The sequence below is a fragment of the Rhinoderma darwinii genome, unplaced genomic scaffold (genome assembly GCF_050947455.1).
Source record: "Rhinoderma darwinii isolate aRhiDar2 unplaced genomic scaffold, aRhiDar2.hap1 Scaffold_938, whole genome shotgun sequence".
NCBI lineage: Eukaryota > Metazoa > Chordata > Amphibia > Anura > Rhinodermatidae > Rhinoderma > Rhinoderma darwinii.
Window position 1 is genome coordinate 61,097 of NW_027464512.1, and position 19,221 is coordinate 80,317.

The 19,221-nt window shown below is 43.1% G+C and overlaps 17 non-coding genes across 17 annotated transcripts; all 17 read left to right on the forward strand.

Moving 5' to 3' along the window:
* The first annotated feature begins 351 nt into the window (after window positions 1–351).
* Window positions 352–423, forward strand: TRNAD-GUC (transfer RNA aspartic acid (anticodon GUC)). The gene has a single exon. It is a non-coding gene; the product is annotated as a tRNA-Asp (tRNA).
* A 1,082-nt stretch (window positions 424–1,505) lies between these two features.
* TRNAD-GUC (transfer RNA aspartic acid (anticodon GUC)) lies at window positions 1,506–1,577 on the forward strand. Its single transcript has one exon. It is a non-coding gene; the product is annotated as a tRNA-Asp (tRNA).
* Window positions 1,578–2,659: 1,082 nt separating this feature from the next.
* Window positions 2,660–2,731, forward strand: TRNAD-GUC (transfer RNA aspartic acid (anticodon GUC)). The gene has a single exon. It is a non-coding gene; the product is annotated as a tRNA-Asp (tRNA).
* Window positions 2,732–3,813: 1,082 nt separating this feature from the next.
* On the forward strand, window positions 3,814–3,885 carry TRNAD-GUC (transfer RNA aspartic acid (anticodon GUC)). Its single transcript has one exon. It is a non-coding gene; the product is annotated as a tRNA-Asp (tRNA).
* A 1,082-nt stretch (window positions 3,886–4,967) lies between these two features.
* TRNAD-GUC (transfer RNA aspartic acid (anticodon GUC)) lies at window positions 4,968–5,039 on the forward strand. Its single transcript has one exon. It is a non-coding gene; the product is annotated as a tRNA-Asp (tRNA).
* Window positions 5,040–6,121: 1,082 nt separating this feature from the next.
* On the forward strand, window positions 6,122–6,193 carry TRNAD-GUC (transfer RNA aspartic acid (anticodon GUC)). Its single transcript has one exon. It is a non-coding gene; the product is annotated as a tRNA-Asp (tRNA).
* Window positions 6,194–7,275: 1,082 nt separating this feature from the next.
* On the forward strand, window positions 7,276–7,347 carry TRNAD-GUC (transfer RNA aspartic acid (anticodon GUC)). Its single transcript has one exon. It is a non-coding gene; the product is annotated as a tRNA-Asp (tRNA).
* A 1,081-nt stretch (window positions 7,348–8,428) lies between these two features.
* TRNAD-GUC (transfer RNA aspartic acid (anticodon GUC)) lies at window positions 8,429–8,500 on the forward strand. Its single transcript has one exon. It is a non-coding gene; the product is annotated as a tRNA-Asp (tRNA).
* A 1,082-nt stretch (window positions 8,501–9,582) lies between these two features.
* Window positions 9,583–9,654, forward strand: TRNAD-GUC (transfer RNA aspartic acid (anticodon GUC)). Its single transcript has one exon. It is a non-coding gene; the product is annotated as a tRNA-Asp (tRNA).
* A 1,082-nt stretch (window positions 9,655–10,736) lies between these two features.
* On the forward strand, window positions 10,737–10,808 carry TRNAD-GUC (transfer RNA aspartic acid (anticodon GUC)). The gene has a single exon. It is a non-coding gene; the product is annotated as a tRNA-Asp (tRNA).
* Window positions 10,809–11,890: 1,082 nt separating this feature from the next.
* Window positions 11,891–11,962, forward strand: TRNAD-GUC (transfer RNA aspartic acid (anticodon GUC)). Its single transcript has one exon. It is a non-coding gene; the product is annotated as a tRNA-Asp (tRNA).
* Window positions 11,963–13,044: 1,082 nt separating this feature from the next.
* Window positions 13,045–13,116, forward strand: TRNAD-GUC (transfer RNA aspartic acid (anticodon GUC)). Its single transcript has one exon. It is a non-coding gene; the product is annotated as a tRNA-Asp (tRNA).
* Window positions 13,117–14,198: 1,082 nt separating this feature from the next.
* On the forward strand, window positions 14,199–14,270 carry TRNAD-GUC (transfer RNA aspartic acid (anticodon GUC)). The gene has a single exon. It is a non-coding gene; the product is annotated as a tRNA-Asp (tRNA).
* Window positions 14,271–15,352: 1,082 nt separating this feature from the next.
* On the forward strand, window positions 15,353–15,424 carry TRNAD-GUC (transfer RNA aspartic acid (anticodon GUC)). The gene has a single exon. It is a non-coding gene; the product is annotated as a tRNA-Asp (tRNA).
* Window positions 15,425–16,506: 1,082 nt separating this feature from the next.
* TRNAD-GUC (transfer RNA aspartic acid (anticodon GUC)) lies at window positions 16,507–16,578 on the forward strand. Its single transcript has one exon. It is a non-coding gene; the product is annotated as a tRNA-Asp (tRNA).
* A 1,082-nt stretch (window positions 16,579–17,660) lies between these two features.
* On the forward strand, window positions 17,661–17,732 carry TRNAD-GUC (transfer RNA aspartic acid (anticodon GUC)). Its single transcript has one exon. It is a non-coding gene; the product is annotated as a tRNA-Asp (tRNA).
* A 1,082-nt stretch (window positions 17,733–18,814) lies between these two features.
* Window positions 18,815–18,886, forward strand: TRNAD-GUC (transfer RNA aspartic acid (anticodon GUC)). Its single transcript has one exon. It is a non-coding gene; the product is annotated as a tRNA-Asp (tRNA).
* The last annotated feature ends 335 nt before the right edge of the window (window positions 18,887–19,221 follow it).

Here is a 19,221-nt window from a genome sequence, read left to right on the forward strand (position 1 = left end):
ACAAGAAAACAATCTCAGAATGCTTGGATAAATAAAAGAATTCCAAAGTTATTACCACATAAAGAGAAGACAATATGTCATTGCCATATTTATTCATTTTCCTATCATAGGGGGGCACACTAATCTGTATTAGAGTTGTTGAATGGTCTCAGTGGTGTCAGATTAATAGTGAATAACGAGCACAGGGATGTGGGGGCATAGCATAGTTACCAAAACAAAGACCACTCTCGGCATCGGACACGCCATACAGACCCATTCCACATATATGCCATTTACACAATGCACTCAGGCCACACATGCGCCGCCGCTAGGCCTGCTCCACGCAACTCACACAGCCGCGGTATCAGCAGGTCCTCGTTAGTATAGTGGAGAGTATCCCCGCCTGTCACGCGGGAGACCGGGGTTCGATTCCCCGACGGGGAGAATTGTCACTTTTAGACACATCAATAACCAGAATTATAAAACAAGACTCTTTCTTTTCACTTTGGGCGGTGTAATGTTTTCTGTATGACGCTGTCCAATCAGCTTCTGCACCCTTCCCTGTCCAGCAACACAGTGTGATCTTATAGTATACAGCTTTCATTCCCAATTCTGTATTCAACTGGCTATATCTCAGGCTCTGTCACAGCTAGAACTGTGATTCTACTGTCATATGAAAGATTGGAATCTCCCCTTTCATATGCCACCAGAACCGCGGTTCTAGGTCGTCCACAGCCCGAGATATGGCTGTTTGAATGGATCCCCCTTCCCTCTAGACTGTCTCCTAATGCTGTGAAACAGCATCCTGCTGATAGGACAGAGTCAGAGGCTGGGAGGAAGCCCCACCTCAGGAGAATCGCTGCTGTTACCTCCCAGTTGTCTTATAAATCCTCATTTACATATTTAGAAAAAAGCTCATAACTTTTGAAATAATAAACGTTTTGGGACACAATTTTCACTAGTATTATCAGTGTGACAGCGCCTATCAAATTAGCTAGGAGATAGGGAAGTACAAGTGACAGAGCCTCTTTAAATAGGACGAAATTGCAGTACCAGGATTATTATCTGTCTTACAAGCAGATACATTTAGAAAAATGCTAATTTTCTCTACAATTTTCTCTACGATTCGGATTGTATCGACCACATTTTACCACTTACATAAAGTACAATGTGTCACAAGAAAACAATCTCAGAATGCTTGGATAAATAAAAGAATTCCAAAGTTATTACCACATAAAGAGAAGACAATATGTCATTGCCATATTTATTCATTTTCCTATCATAGGGGGGCACACTAATCTGTATTAGAGTTGTTGAATGGTCTCAGTGGTGTCAGATTAATAGTGAATAACGAGCACAGGGATGTGGGGGCATAGCATAGTTACCAAAACAAAGACCACTCTCGGCATCGGACACGCCATACAGACCCATTCCACATATATGCCATTTACACAATGCACTCAGGCCACACATGCGCCGCCGCTAGGCCTGCTCCACGCAACTCACACAGCCGTGGTATCAGCAGGTCCTCGTTAGTATAGTGGAGAGTATCCCCGCCTGTCACGCGGGAGACCGGGGTTCGATTCCCCGACGGGGAGAATTGTCACTTTTAGACACATCAATAACCAGAATTATAAAACAAGACTCTTTCTTTTCACTTTGGGCGGTGTAATGTTTTCTGTATGACGCTGTCCAATCAGCTTCTGCACCCTTCCCTGTCCAGCAACACAGTGTGATCTTATAGTATACAGCTTTCATTCCCAATTCTGTATTCAACTGGCTATATCTCAGGCTCTGTCACAGCTAGAACTGTGATTCTACTGTCATATGAAAGATTGGAATCTCCCCTTTCATATGCCACCAGAACCGCGGTTCTAGGTCGTCCACAGCCCGAGATATGGCTGTTTGAATGGATCCCCCTTCCCTCTAGACTGTCTCCTAATGCTGTGAAACAGCATCCTGCTGATAGGACAGAGTCAGAGGCTGGGAGGAAGCCCCACCTCAGGAGAATCGCTGCTGTTACCTCCCAGTTGTCTTATAAATCCTCATTTACATATTTAGAAAAAAGCTCATAACTTTTGAAATAATAAACGTTTTGGGACACAATTTTCACTAGTATTATCAGTGTGACAGCGCCTATCAAATTAGCTAGGAGATAGGGAAGTACAAGTGACAGAGCCTCTTTAAATAGGACGAAATTGCAGTACCAGGATTATTATCTGTCTTACAAGCAGATACATTTAGAAAAATGCTAATTTTCTCTACAATTTTCTCTACGATTCGGATTGTATCGACCACATTTTACCACTTACATAAAGTACAATGTGTCACAAGAAAACAATCTCAGAATGCTTGGATAAATAAAAGAATTCCAAAGTTATTACCACATAAAGAGAAGACAATATGTCATTGCCATATTTATTCATTTTCCTATCATAGGGGGGCACACTAATCTGTATTAGAGTTGTTGAATGGTCTCAGTGGTGTCAGATTAATAGTGAATAACGAGCACAGGGATGTGGGGGCATAGCATAGTTACCAAAACAAAGACCACTCTCGGCATCGGACACGCCATACAGACCCATTCCACATATATGCCATTTACACAATGCACTCAGGCCACACATGCGCCGCCGCTAGGCCTGCTCCACGCAACTCACACAGCCGCGGTATCAGCAGGTCCTCGTTAGTATAGTGGAGAGTATCCCCGCCTGTCACGCGGGAGACCGGGGTTCGATTCCCCGACGGGGAGAATTGTCACTTTTAGACACATCAATAACCAGAATTATAAAACAAGACTCTTTCTTTTCACTTTGGGCGGTGTAATGTTTTCTGTATGACGCTGTCCAATCAGCTTCTGCACCCTTCCCTGTCCAGCAACACAGTGTGATCTTATAGTATACAGCTTTCATTCCCAATTCTGTATTCAACTGGCTATATCTCAGGCTCTGTCACAGCTAGAACTGTGATTCTACTGTCATATGAAAGATTGGAATCTCCCCTTTCATATGCCACCAGAACCGCGGTTCTAGGTCGTCCACAGCCCGAGATATGGCTGTTTGAATGGATCCCCCTTCCCTCTAGACTGTCTCCTAATGCTGTGAAACAGCATCCTGCTGATAGGACAGAGTCAGAGGCTGGGAGGAAGCCCCACCTCAGGAGAATCGCTGCTGTTACCTCCCAGTTGTCTTATAAATCCTCATTTACATATTTAGAAAAAAGCTCATAACTTTTGAAATAATAAACGTTTTGGGACACAATTTTCACTAGTATTATCAGTGTGACAGCGCCTATCAAATTAGCTAGGAGATAGGGAAGTACAAGTGACAGAGCCTCTTTAAATAGGACGAAATTGCAGTACCAGGATTATTATCTGTCTTACAAGCAGATACATTTAGAAAAATGCTAATTTTCTCTACAATTTTCTCTACGATTCGGATTGTATCGACCACATTTTACCACTTACATAAAGTACAATGTGTCACAAGAAAACAATCTCAGAATGCTTGGATAAATAAAAGAATTCCAAAGTTATTACCACATAAAGAGAAGACAATATGTCATTGCCATATTTATTCATTTTCCTATCATAGGGGGGCACACTAATCTGTATTAGAGTTGTTGAATGGTCTCAGTGGTGTCAGATTAATAGTGAATAACGAGCACAGGGATGTGGGGGCATAGCATAGTTACCAAAACAAAGACCACTCTCGGCATCGGACACGCCATACAGACCCATTCCACATATATGCCATTTACACAATGCACTCAGGCCACACATGCGCCGCCGCTAGGCCTGCTCCACGCAACTCACACAGCCGTGGTATCAGCAGGTCCTCGTTAGTATAGTGGAGAGTATCCCCGCCTGTCACGCGGGAGACCGGGGTTCGATTCCCCGACGGGGAGAATTGTCACTTTTAGACACATCAATAACCAGAATTATAAAACAAGACTCTTTCTTTTCACTTTGGGCGGTGTAATGTTTTCTGTATGACGCTGTCCAATCAGCTTCTGCACCCTTCCCTGTCCAGCAACACAGTGTGATCTTATAGTATACAGCTTTCATTCCCAATTCTGTATTCAACTGGCTATATCTCAGGCTCTGTCACAGCTAGAACTGTGATTCTACTGTCATATGAAAGATTGGAATCTCCCCTTTCATATGCCACCAGAACCGCGGTTCTAGGTCGTCCACAGCCCGAGATATGGCTGTTTGAATGGATCCCCCTTCCCTCTAGACTGTCTCCTAATGCTGTGAAACAGCATCCTGCTGATAGGACAGAGTCAGAGGCTGGGAGGAAGCCCCACCTCAGGAGAATCGCTGCTGTTACCTCCCAGTTGTCTTATAAATCCTCATTTACATATTTAGAAAAAAGCTCATAACTTTTGAAATAATAAACGTTTTGGGACACAATTTTCACTAGTATTATCAGTGTGACAGCGCCTATCAAATTAGCTAGGAGATAGGGAAGTACAAGTGACAGAGCCTCTTTAAATAGGACGAAATTGCAGTACCAGGATTATTATCTGTCTTACAAGCAGATACATTTAGAAAAATGCTAATTTTCTCTACAATTTTCTCTACGATTCGGATTGTATCGACCACATTTTACCACTTACATAAAGTACAATGTGTCACAAGAAAACAATCTCAGAATGCTTGGATAAATAAAAGAATTCCAAAGTTATTACCACATAAAGAGAAGACAATATGTCATTGCCATATTTATTCATTTTCCTATCATAGGGGGGCACACTAATCTGTATTAGAGTTGTTGAATGGTCTCAGTGGTGTCAGATTAATAGTGAATAACGAGCACAGGGATGTGGGGGCATAGCATAGTTACCAAAACAAAGACCACTCTCGGCATCGGACACGCCATACAGACCCATTCCACATATATGCCATTTACACAATGCACTCAGGCCACACATGCGCCGCCGCTAGGCCTGCTCCACGCAACTCACACAGCCGCGGTATCAGCAGGTCCTCGTTAGTATAGTGGAGAGTATCCCCGCCTGTCACGCGGGAGACCGGGGTTCGATTCCCCGACGGGGAGAATTGTCACTTTTAGACACATCAATAACCAGAATTATAAAACAAGACTCTTTCTTTTCACTTTGGGCGGTGTAATGTTTTCTGTATGACGCTGTCCAATCAGCTTCTGCACCCTTCCCTGTCCAGCAACACAGTGTGATCTTATAGTATACAGCTTTCATTCCCAATTCTGTATTCAACTGGCTATATCTCAGGCTCTGTCACAGCTAGAACTGTGATTCTACTGTCATATGAAAGATTGGAATCTCCCCTTTCATATGCCACCAGAACCGCGGTTCTAGGTCGTCCACAGCCCGAGATATGGCTGTTTGAATGGATCCCCCTTCCCTCTAGACTGTCTCCTAATGCTGTGAAACAGCATCCTGCTGATAGGACAGAGTCAGAGGCTGGGAGGAAGCCCCACCTCAGGAGAATCGCTGCTGTTACCTCCCAGTTGTCTTATAAATCCTCATTTACATATTTAGAAAAAAGCTCATAACTTTTGAAATAATAAACGTTTTGGGACACAATTTTCACTAGTATTATCAGTGTGACAGCGCCTATCAAATTAGCTAGGAGATAGGGAAGTACAAGTGACAGAGCCTCTTTAAATAGGACGAAATTGCAGTACCAGGATTATTATCTGTCTTACAAGCAGATACATTTAGAAAAATGCTAATTTTCTCTACAATTTTCTCTACGATTCGGATTGTATCGACCACATTTTACCACTTACATAAAGTACAATGTGTCACAAGAAAACAATCTCAGAATGCTTGGATAAATAAAAGAATTCCAAAGTTATTACCACATAAAGAGAAGACAATATGTCATTGCCATATTTATTCATTTTCCTATCATAGGGGGGCACACTAATCTGTATTAGAGTTGTTGAATGGTCTCAGTGGTGTCAGATTAATAGTGAATAACGAGCACAGGGATGTGGGGGCATAGCATAGTTACCAAAACAAAGACCACTCTCGGCATCGGACACGCCATACAGACCCATTCCACATATATGCCATTTACACAATGCACTCAGGCCACACATGCGCCGCCGCTAGGCCTGCTCCACGCAACTCACACAGCCGTGGTATCAGCAGGTCCTCGTTAGTATAGTGGAGAGTATCCCCGCCTGTCACGCGGGAGACCGGGGTTCGATTCCCCGACGGGGAGAATTGTCACTTTTAGACACATCAATAACCAGAATTATAAAACAAGACTCTTTCTTTTCACTTTGGGCGGTGTAATGTTTTCTGTATGACGCTGTCCAATCAGCTTCTGCACCCTTCCCTGTCCAGCAACACAGTGTGATCTTATAGTATACAGCTTTCATTCCCAATTCTGTATTCAACTGGCTATATCTCAGGCTCTGTCACAGCTAGAACTGTGATTCTACTGTCATATGAAAGATTGGAATCTCCCCTTTCATATGCCACCAGAACCGCGGTTCTAGGTCGTCCACAGCCCGAGATATGGCTGTTTGAATGGATCCCCCTTCCCTCTAGACTGTCTCCTAATGCTGTGAAACAGCATCCTGCTGATAGGACAGAGTCAGAGGCTGGGAGGAAGCCCCACCTCAGGAGAATCGCTGCTGTTACCTCCCAGTTGTCTTATAAATCCTCATTTACATATTTAGAAAAAAGCTCATAACTTTTGAAATAATAAACGTTTTGGGACACAATTTTCACTAGTATTATCAGTGTGACAGCGCCTATCAAATTAGCTAGGAGATAGGGAAGTACAAGTGACAGAGCCTCTTTAAATAGGACGAAATTGCAGTACCAGGATTATTATCTGTCTTACAAGCAGATACATTTAGAAAAATGCTAATTTTCTCTACAATTTTCTCTACGATTCGGATTGTATCGACCACATTTTACCACTTACATAAAGTACAATGTGTCACAAGAAAACAATCTCAGAATGCTTGGATAAATAAAAGAATTCCAAAGTTATTACCACATAAAGAGAAGACAATATGTCATTGCCATATTTATTCATTTTCCTATCATAGGGGGGCACACTAATCTGTATTAGAGTTGTTGAATGGTCTCAGTGGTGTCAGATTAATAGTGAATAACGAGCACAGGGATGTGGGGGCATAGCATAGTTACCAAAACAAAGACCACTCTCGGCATCGGACACGCCATACAGACCCATTCCACATATATGCCATTTACACAATGCACTCAGGCCACACATGCGCCGCCGCTAGGCCTGCTCCACGCAACTCACACAGCCGTGGTATCAGCAGGTCCTCGTTAGTATAGTGGAGAGTATCCCCGCCTGTCACGCGGGAGACCGGGGTTCGATTCCCCGACGGGGAGAATTGTCACTTTTAGACACATCAATAACCAGAATTATAAAACAAGACTCTTTCTTTTCACTTTGGGCGGTGTAATGTTTTCTGTATGACGCTGTCCAATCAGCTTCTGCACCCTTCCCTGTCCAGCAACACAGTGTGATCTTATAGTATACAGCTTTCATTCCCAATTCTGTATTCAACTGGCTATATCTCAGGCTCTGTCACAGCTAGAACTGTGATTCTACTGTCATATGAAAGATTGGAATCTCCCTTTCATATGCCACCAGAACCGCGGTTCTAGGTCGTCCACAGCCCGAGATATGGCTGTTTGAATGGATCCCCCTTCCCTCTAGACTGTCTCCTAATGCTGTGAAACAGCATCCTGCTGATAGGACAGAGTCAGAGGCTGGGAGGAAGCCCCACCTCAGGAGAATCGCTGCTGTTACCTCCCAGTTGTCTTATAAATCCTCATTTACATATTTAGAAAAAAGCTCATAACTTTTGAAATAATAAACGTTTTGGGACACAATTTTCACTAGTATTATCAGTGTGACAGCGCCTATCAAATTAGCTAGGAGATAGGGAAGTACAAGTGACAGAGCCTCTTTAAATAGGACGAAATTGCAGTACCAGGATTATTATCTGTCTTACAAGCAGATACATTTAGAAAAATGCTAATTTTCTCTACAATTTTCTCTACGATTCGGATTGTATCGACCACATTTTACCACTTACATAAAGTACAATGTGTCACAAGAAAACAATCTCAGAATGCTTGGATAAATAAAAGAATTCCAAAGTTATTACCACATAAAGAGAAGACAATATGTCATTGCCATATTTATTCATTTTCCTATCATAGGGGGGCACACTAATCTGTATTAGAGTTGTTGAATGGTCTCAGTGGTGTCAGATTAATAGTGAATAACGAGCACAGGGATGTGGGGGCATAGCATAGTTACCAAAACAAAGACCACTCTCGGCATCGGACACGCCATACAGACCCATTCCACATATATGGCATTTACACAATGCACTCAGGCCACACATGCGCCGCCGCTAGGCCTGCTCCACGCAACTCACACAGCCGTGGTATCAGCAGGTCCTCGTTAGTATAGTGGAGAGTATCCCCGCCTGTCACGCGGGAGACCGGGGTTCGATTCCCCGACGGGGAGAATTGTCACTTTTAGACACATCAATAACCAGAATTATAAAACAAGACTCTTTCTTTTCACTTTGGGCGGTGTAATGTTTTCTGTATGACGCTGTCCAATCAGCTTCTGCACCCTTCCCTGTCCAGCAACACAGTGTGATCTTATAGTATACAGCTTTCATTCCCAATTCTGTATTCAACTGGCTATATCTCAGGCTCTGTCACAGCTAGAACTGTGATTCTACTGTCATATGAAAGATTGGAATCTCCCCTTTCATATGCCACCAGAACCGCGGTTCTAGGTCGTCCACAGCCCGAGATATGGCTGTTTGAATGGATCCCCCTTCCCTCTAGACTGTCTCCTAATGCTGTGAAACAGCATCCTGCTGATAGGACAGAGTCAGAGGCTGGGAGGAAGCCCCACCTCAGGAGAATCGCTGCTGTTACCTCCCAGTTGTCTTATAAATCCTCATTTACATATTTAGAAAAAAGCTCATAACTTTTGAAATAATAAACGTTTTGGGACACAATTTTCACTAGTATTATCAGTGTGACAGCGCCTATCAAATTAGCTAGGAGATAGGGATGTACAAGTGACAGAGCCTCTTTAAATAGGACGAAATTGCAGTACCAGGATTATTATCTGTCTTACAAGCAGATACATTTAGAAAAATGCTAATTTTCTCTACAATTTTCTCTACGATTCGGATTGTATCTACCACATTTTACCACTTACATAAAGTACAATGTGTCACAAGAAAACAATCTCAGATTGCTTGGATAAATAAAAGAATTCCAAAGTTATTACCACATAAAGAGAAGACAATATGTCATTGCCATATTTATTCATTTTCCTATCATAGGGGGGCACACTAATCTGTATTAGAGTTGTTGAATGGTCTCAGTGGTGTCAGATTAATAGTGAATAACGAGCACAGGGATGTGGGGGCATAGCATAGTTACCAAAACAAAGACCACTCTCGGCATCGGACACGCCATACAGACCCATTCCACATATATGCCATTTACACAATGCACTCAGGCCACACATGCGCCGCCGCTAGGCCTGCTCCACGCAACTCACACAGCCGCGGTATCAGCAGGTCCTCGTTAGTATAGTGGAGAGTATCCCCGCCTGTCACGCGGGAGACCGGGGTTCGATTCCCCGACGGGGAGAATTGTCACTTTTAGACACATCAATAACCAGAATTATAAAACAAGACTCTTTCTTTTCACTTTGGGCGGTGTAATGTTTTCTGTATGACGCTGTCCAATCAGCTTCTGCACCCTTCCCTGTCCAGCAACACAGTGTGATCTTATAGTATACAGCTTTCATTCCCAATTCTGTATTCAACTGGCTATATCTCAGGCTCTGTCACAGCTAGAACTGTGATTCTACTGTCATATGAAAGATTGGAATCTCCCCTTTCATATGCCACCAGAACCGCGGTTCTAGGTCGTCCACAGCCCGAGATATGGCTGTTTGAATGGATCCCCCTTCCCTCTAGACTGTCTCCTAATGCTGTGAAACAGCATCCTGCTGATAGGACAGAGTCAGAGGCTGGGAGGAAGCCCCACCTCAGGAGAATCGCTGCTGTTACCTCCCAGTTGTCTTATAAATCCTCATTTACATATTTAGAAAAAAGCTCATAACTTTTGAAATAATAAACGTTTTGGGACACAATTTTCACTAGTATTATCAGTGTGACAGCGCCTATCAAATTAGCTAGGAGATAGGGAAGTACAAGTGACAGAGCCTCTTTAAATAGGACGAAATTGCAGTACCAGGATTATTATCTGTCTTACAAGCAGATACATTTAGAAAAATGCTAATTTTCTCTACAATTTTCTCTACGATTCGGATTGTATCGACCACATTTTACCACTTACATAAAGTACAATGTGTCACAAGAAAACAATCTCAGAATGCTTGGATAAATAAAAGAATTCCAAAGTTATTACCACATAAAGAGAAGACAATATGTCATTGCCATATTTATTCATTTTCCTATCATAGGGGGGCACACTAATCTGTATTAGAGTTGTTGAATGGTCTCAGTGGTGTCAGATTAATAGTGAATAACGAGCACAGGGATGTGGGGGCATAGCATAGTTACCAAAACAAAGACCACTCTCGGCATCGGACACGCCATACAGACCCATTCCACATATATGCCATTTACACAATGCACTCAGGCCACACATGCGCCGCCGCTAGGCCTGCTCCACGCAACTCACACAGCCGCGGTATCAGCAGGTCCTCGTTAGTATAGTGGAGAGTATCCCCGCCTGTCACGCGGGAGACCGGGGTTCGATTCCCCGACGGGGAGAATTGTCACTTTTAGACACATCAATAACCAGAATTATAAAACAAGACTCTTTCTTTTCACTTTGGGCGGTGTAATGTTTTCTGTATGACGCTGTCCAATCAGCTTCTGCACCCTTCCCTGTCCAGCAACACAGTGTGATCTTATAGTATACAGCTTTCATTCCCAATTCTGTATTCAACTGGCTATATCTCAGGCTCTGTCACAGCTAGAACTGTGATTCTACTGTCATATGAAAGATTGGAATCTCCCCTTTCATATGCCACCAGAACCGCGGTTCTAGGTCGTCCACAGCCCGAGATATGGCTGTTTGAATGGATCCCCCTTCCCTCTAGACTGTCTCCTAATGCTGTGAAACAGCATCCTGCTGATAGGACAGAGTCAGAGGCTGGGAGGAAGCCCCACCTCAGGAGAATCGCTGCTGTTACCTCCCAGTTGTCTTATAAATCCTCATTTACATATTTAGAAAAAAGCTCATAACTTTTGAAATAATAAACGTTTTGGGACACAATTTTCACTAGTATTATCAGTGTGACAACGCCTATCAAATTAGCTAGGAGATAGGGAAGTACAAGTGACAGAGCCTCTTTAAATAGGACGAAATTGCAGTACCAGGATTATTATCTGTCTTACAAGCAGATACATTTAGAAAAATGCTAATTTTCTCTACAATTTTCTCTACGATTCGGATTGTATCGACCACATTTTACCACTTACATAAAGTACAATGTGTCACAAGAAAACAATCTCAGAATGCTTGGATAAATAAAAGAATTCCAAAGTTATTACCACATAAAGAGAAGACAATATGTCATTGCCATATTTATTCATTTTCCTATCATAGGGGGGCACACTAATCTGTATTAGAGTTGTTGAATGGTCTCAGTGGTGTCAGATTAATAGTGAATAACGAGCACAGGGATGTGGGGGCATAGCATAGTTACCAAAACAAAGACCACTCTCGGCATCGGACACGCCATACAGACCCATTCCACATATATGCCATTTACACAATGCACTCAGGCCACACATGCGCCGCCGCTAGGCCTGCTCCACGCAACTCACACAGCCGCGGTATCAGCAGGTCCTCGTTAGTATAGTGGAGAGTATCCCCGCCTGTCACGCGGGAGACCGGGGTTCGATTCCCCGACGGGGAGAATTGTCACTTTTAGACACATCAATAACCAGAATTATAAAACAAGACTCTTTCTTTTCACTTTGGGCGGTGTAATGTTTTCTGTATGACGCTGTCCAATCAGCTTCTGCACCCTTCCCTGTCCAGCAACACAGTGTGATCTTATAGTATACAGCTTTCATTCCCAATTCTGTATTCAACTGGCTATATCTCAGGCTCTGTCACAGCTAGAACTGTGATTCTACTGTCATATGAAAGATTGGAATCTCCCCTTTCATATGCCACCAGAACCGCGGTTCTAGGTCGTCCACAGCCCGAGATATGGCTGTTTGAATGGATCCCCCTTCCCTCTAGACTGTCTCCTAATGCTGTGAAACAGCATCCTGCTGATAGGACAGAGTCAGAGGCTGGGAGGAAGCCCCACCTCAGGAGAATCGCTGCTGTTACCTCCCAGTTGTCTTATAAATCCTCATTTACATATTTAGAAAAAAGCTCATAACTTTTGAAATAATAAACGTTTTGGGACACAATTTTCACTAGTATTATCAGTGTGACAGCGCCTATCAAATTAGCTAGGAGATAGGGAAGTACAAGTGACAGAGCCTCTTTAAATAGGACGAAATTGCAGTACCAGGATTATTATCTGTCTTACAAGCAGATACATTTAGAAAAATGCTAATTTTCTCTACAATTTTCTCTACGATTCGGATTGTATCGACCACATTTTACCACTTACATAAAGTACAATGTGTCACAAGAAAACAATCTCAGAATGCTTGGATAAATAAAAGAATTCCAAAGTTATTACCACATAAAGAGAAGACAATATGTCATTGCCATATTTATTCATTTTCCTATCATAGGGGGGCACACTAATCTGTATTAGAGTTGTTGAATGGTCTCAGTGGTGTCAGATTAATAGTGAATAACGAGCACAGGGATGTGGGGGCATAGCATAGTTACCAAAACAAAGACCACTCTCGGCATCGGACACGCCATACAGACCCATTCCACATATATGCCATTTACACAATGCACTCAGGCCACACATGCGCCGCCGCTAGGCCTGCTCCACGCAACTCACACAGCCGCGGTATCAGCAGGTCCTCGTTAGTATAGTGGAGAGTATCCCCGCCTGTCACGCGGGAGACCGGGGTTCGATTCCCCGACGGGGAGAATTGTCACTTTTAGACACATCAATAACCAGAATTATAAAACAAGACTCTTTCTTTTCACTTTGGGCGGTGTAATGTTTTCTGTATGACGCTGTCCAATCAGCTTCTGCACCCTTCCCTGTCCAGCAACACAGTGTGATCTTATAGTATACAGCTTTCATTCCCAATTCTGTATTCAACTGGCTATATCTCAGGCTCTGTCACAGCTAGAACTGTGATTCTACTGTCATATGAAAGATTGGAATCTCCCCTTTCATATGCCACCAGAACCGCGGTTCTAGGTCGTCCACAGCCCGAGATATGGCTGTTTGAATGGATCCCCCTTCCCTCTAGACTGTCTCCTAATGCTGTGAAACAGCATCCTGCTGATAGGACAGAGTCAGAGGCTGGGAGGAAGCCCCACCTCAGGAGAATCGCTGCTGTTACCTCCCAGTTGTCTTATAAATCCTCATTTACATATTTAGAAAAAAGCTCATAACTTTTGAAATAATAAACGTTTTGGGACACAATTTTCACTAGTATTATCAGTGTGACAACGCCTATCAAATTAGCTAGGAGATAGGGAAGTACAAGTGACAGAGCCTCTTTAAATAGGACGAAATTGCAGTACCAGGATTATTATCTGTCTTACAAGCAGATACATTTAGAAAAATGCTAATTTTCTCTACAATTTTCTCTACGATTCGGATTGTATCGACCACATTTTACCACTTACATAAAGTACAATGTGTCACAAGAAAACAATCTCAGAATGCTTGGATAAATAAAAGAATTCCAAAGTTATTACCACATAAAGAGAAGACAATATGTCATTGCCATATTTATTCATTTTCCTATCATAGGGGGGCACACTAATCTGTATTAGAGTTGTTGAATGGTCTCAGTGGTGTCAGATTAATAGTGAATAACGAGCACAGGGATGTGGGGGCATAGCATAGTTACCAAAACAAAGACCACTCTCGGCATCGGACACGCCATACAGACCCATTCCACATATATGCCATTTACACAATGCACTCAGGCCACACATGCGCCGCCGCTAGGCCTGCTCCACGCAACTCACACAGCCGCGGTATCAGCAGGTCCTCGTTAGTATAGTGGAGAGTATCCCCGCCTGTCACGCGGGAGACCGGGGTTCGATTCCCCGACGGGGAGAATTGTCACTTTTAGACACATCAATAACCAGAATTATAAAACAAGACTCTTTCTTTTCACTTTGGGCGGTGTAATGTTTTCTGTATGACGCTGTCCAATCAGCTTCTGCACCCTTCCCTGTCCAGCAACACAGTGTGATCTTATAGTATACAGCTTTCATTCCCAATTCTGTATTCAACTGGCTATATCTCAGGCTCTGTCACAGCTAGAACTGTGATTCTACTGTCATATGAAAGATTGGAATCTCCCCTTTCATATGCCACCAGAACCGCGGTTCTAGGTCGTCCACAGCCCGAGATATGGCTGTTTGAATGGATCCCCCTTCCCTCTAGACTGTCTCCTAATGCTGTGAAACAGCATCCTGCTGATAGGACAGAGTCAGAGGCTGGGAGGAAGCCCCACCTCAGGAGAATCGCTGCTGTTACCTCCCAGTTGTCTTATAAATCCTCATTTACATATTTAGAAAAAAGCTCATAACTTTTGAAATAATAAACGTTTTGGGACACAATTTTCACTAGTATTATCAGTGTGACAGCGCCTATCAAATTAGCTAGGAGATAGGGAAGTACAAGTGACAGAGCCTCTTTAAATAGGACGAAATTGCAGTACCAGGATTATTATCTGTCTTACAAGCAGATACATTTAGAAAAATGCTAATTTTCTCTACAATTTTCTCTACGATTCGGATTGTATCGACCACATTTTACCACTTACATAAAGTACAATGTGTCACAAGAAAACAATCTCAGAATGCTTGGATAAATAAAAGAATTCCAAAGTTATTACCACATAAAGAGAAGACAATATGTCATTGCCATATTTATTCATTTTCCTATCATAGGGGGGCACACTAATCTGTATTAGAGTTGTTGAATGGTCTCAGTGGTGTCAGATTAATAGTGAATAACGAGCACAGGGATGTGGGGGCATAGCATAGTTACCAAAACAAAGACCACTCTCGGCATCGGACACGCCATACAGACCCATTCCACATATATGCCATTTACACAATGCACTCAGGCCACACATGCGCCGCCGCTAGGCCTGCTCCACGCAACTCACACAGCCGTGGTATCAGCAGGTCCTCGTTAGTATAGTGGAGAGTATCCCCGCCTGTCACGCGGGAGACCGGGGTTCGATTCCCCGACGGGGAGAATTGTCACTTTTAGACACATCAATAACCAGAATTATAAAACAAGACTCTTTCTTTTCACTTTGGGCGGTGTAATGTTTTCTGTATGACGCTGTCCAATCAGCTTCTGCACCCTTCCCTGTCCAGCAACACAGTGTGATCTTATAGTATACAGCTTTCATTCCCAATTCTGTATTCAACTGGCTATATCTCAGGCTCTGTCACAGCTAGAACTGTGATTCTACTGTCATATGAAAGATTGGAATCTCCCCTTTCATATGCCACCAGAACCGCGGTTCTAGGTCGTCCACAGCCCGAGATATGGCTGTTTGAATGGATCCCCCTTCCCTCTAGACTGTCTCCTAATGCTGTGAAACAGCATCCTGCTGATAGGACAGAGTCAGAGGCTGGGAGGAAGCCCCACCTCAGGAGAATCGCTGCTGTTACCTCCCAGTTGTCTTATAAATCCTCATTTACATATTTAGAAAAAAGCTCATAACTTTTGAAATAATAAACGTTTTGGGACACAATTTTCACTAGTATTATCAGTGTGACAGCGCCTATCAAATTAGCTAGGAGATAGGGAAGTACAAGTGACAGAGCCTCTTTAAATAGGACGAAATTGCAGTACCAGGATTATTATCTGTCTTACAAGCAGATACATTTAGAAAAATGCTAATTTTCTCTACAATTTTCTCTACGATTCGGATTGTATCGACCACATTTTACCACTTACATAAAGTACAATGTGTCACAAGAAAACAATCTCAGATTGCTTGGATAAATAAAAGAATTCCAAAGTTATTACCACATAAAGAGAAGACAATATGTCATTGCCATATTTATTCATTTTCCTATCATAGGGGGGCACACTAATCTGTATTAGAGTTGTTGAATGGTCTCAGTGGTGTCAGATTAATAGTGAATAACGAGCACAGGGATGTGGGGGCATAGCATAGTTACCAAAACAAAGACCACTCTCGGCATCGGACACGCCATACAGACCCATTCCACATATATGCCATTTACACAATGCACTCAGGCCACACATGCGCCGCCGCTAGGCCTGCTCCACGCAACTCACACAGCCGTGGTATCAGCAGGTCCTCGTTAGTATAGTGGAGAGTATCCCCGCCTGTCACGCGGGAGACCGGGGTTCGATTCCCCGACGGGGAGAATTGTCACTTTTAGACACATCAATAACCAGAATTATAAAACAAGACTCTTTCTTTTCACTTTGGGCGGTGTAATGTTTTCTGTATGACGCTGTCCAATCAGCTTCTGCACCCTTCCCTGTCCAGCAACACAGTGTGATCTTATAGTATACAGCTTTCATTCCCAATTCTGTATTCAACTGGCTATATCTCAGGCTCTGTCACAGCTAGAACTGTGATTCTACTGTCATATGAAAGATTGGAATCTCCCCTTTCATATGCCACCAGAACCGCGGTTCTAGGTCGTCCACAGCCCGAGATATGGCTGTTTGAATGGATCCCCCTTCCCTCTAGACTGTCTCCTAATGCTGTGAAACAGCATCCTGCTGATAGGACAGAGTCAGAGGCTGGGAGGAAGCCCCACCTCAGGAGAATCGCTGCTGTTACCTCCCAGTTGTCTTATAAATCCTCATTTACATATTTAGAAAAAAGCTCATAACTTTTGAAATAATAAACGTTTTGGGACACAATTTTCACTAGTATTATCAGTGTGACAGCGCCTATCAAATTAGCTAGGAGATAGGGAAGTACAAGTGACAGAGCCTCTTTAAATAGGACGAAATTGCAGTACCAGGATTATTATCTGTCTTACAAGCAGATACATTTAGAAAAATGCTAATTTTCTCTACAATTTTCTCTACGATTCGGATTGTATCGACCACATTTTACCACTTACATAAAGTACAATGTGTCACAAGAAAACAATCTCAGATTGCTTGGATAAATAAAAGAATTCCAAAGTTATTACCACATAAAGAGAAGACAATATGTCATTGCCATATTTATTCATTTTCCTATCATAGGGGGGCACACTAATCTGTATTAGAGTTGTTGAATGGTCTCAGTGGTGTCAGATTAATAGTGAATAACGAGCACAGGGATGTGGGGGCATAGCATAGTTACCAAAACAAAGACCACTCTCGGCATCGGACACGCCATACAGACCCATTCCACATATATGCCATTTACACAATGCACTCAGGCCACACATGCGCCGCCGCTAGGCCTGCTCCACGCAACTCACACAGCCGTGGTATCAGCAGGTCCTCGTTAGTATAGTGGAGAGTATCCCCGCCTGTCACGCGGGAGACCGGGGTTCGATTCCCCGACGGGGAGAATTGTCACTTTTAGACACATCAATAACCAGAATTATAAAACAAGACTCTTTCTTTTCACTTTGGGCGGTGTAATGTTTTCTGTATGACGCTGTCCAATCAGCTTCTGCACCCTTCCCTGTCCAGCAACACAGTGTGATCTTATAGTATACAGCTTTCATTCCCAATTCTGTATTCAACTGGCTATATCTCAGGCTCTGTCACAGCTAGAACTGTGATTCTACTGTCATATGAAAGATTGGAATCTCCCCTTTCATATGCCACCAGAACCGCGGTTCTAGGTCGTCCACAGCCCGAGATATGGCTGTTTGAATGGATCCCCCTTCCCTCTAGACTGTCTCCTAATGCTGTGAAACAGCATCCTGCTGATAGGACAGAGTCAGAGGCTGGGAGGAAGCCCCACCTCAGGAGAATCGCTGCTGTTACCTCCCAGTTGTCTTATAAATCCTCATTTACATATTTAGAAAAAAGCTCATAACTTTTGAAATAATAAACGTTTTGGGACACAATTTTCACTAGTATTATCAGTGTGACAGCGCCTATCAAATTAGCTAGGAGATAGGGAAGTACAAGTGACAGAGCCTCTTTAAATAGGACGAAATTGCAGTACCAGGATTATTATCTGTCTTACAAGCAGATACATTTAGAAAAATGCTAATTTTCTCTACAATTTTCTCTACGATTCGGATTGTATCGACCACATTTTACCACTTACATAAAGTACAATGTGTCACAAGAAAACAATCTCAGATTGCTTGGATAAATAAAAGAATTCCAAAGTTATTACCACATAAAGAGAAGACAATATGTCATTGCCATATTTATTCATTTTCCTATCATAGGGGGGCACACTAATCTGTATTAGAGTTGTTGAATGGTCTCAGTGGTGTCAGATTAATAGTGAATAACGAGCACAGGGATGTGGGGGCATAGCATAGTTACCAAAACAAAGACCACTCTCGGCATCGGACACGCCATACAGACCCATTCCACATATATGCCATTTACACAATGCACTCAGGCCACACATGCGCCGCCGCTAGGCCTGCTCCACGCAACTCACACAGCCGTGGTATCAGCAGGTCCTCGTTAGTATAGTGGAGAGTATCCCCGCCTGTCACGCGGGAGACCGGGGTTCGATTCCCCGACGGGGAGAATTGTCACTTTTAGACACATCAATAACCAGAATTATAAAACAAGACTCTTTCTTTTCACTTTGGGCGGTGTAATGTTTTCTGTATGACGCTGTCCAATCAGCTTCTGCACCCTTCCCTGTCCAGCAACACAGTGTGATCTTATAGTATACAGCTTTCATTCCCAATTCTGTATTCAACTGGCTATATCTCAGGCTCTGTCACAGCTAGAACTGTGATTCTACTGTCATATGAAAGATTGGAATCTCCCCTTTCATATGCCACCAGAACCGCGGTTCTAGGTCGTCCACAGCCCGAGATATGGCTGTTTGAATGGATCCCCCTTCCCTCTAGACT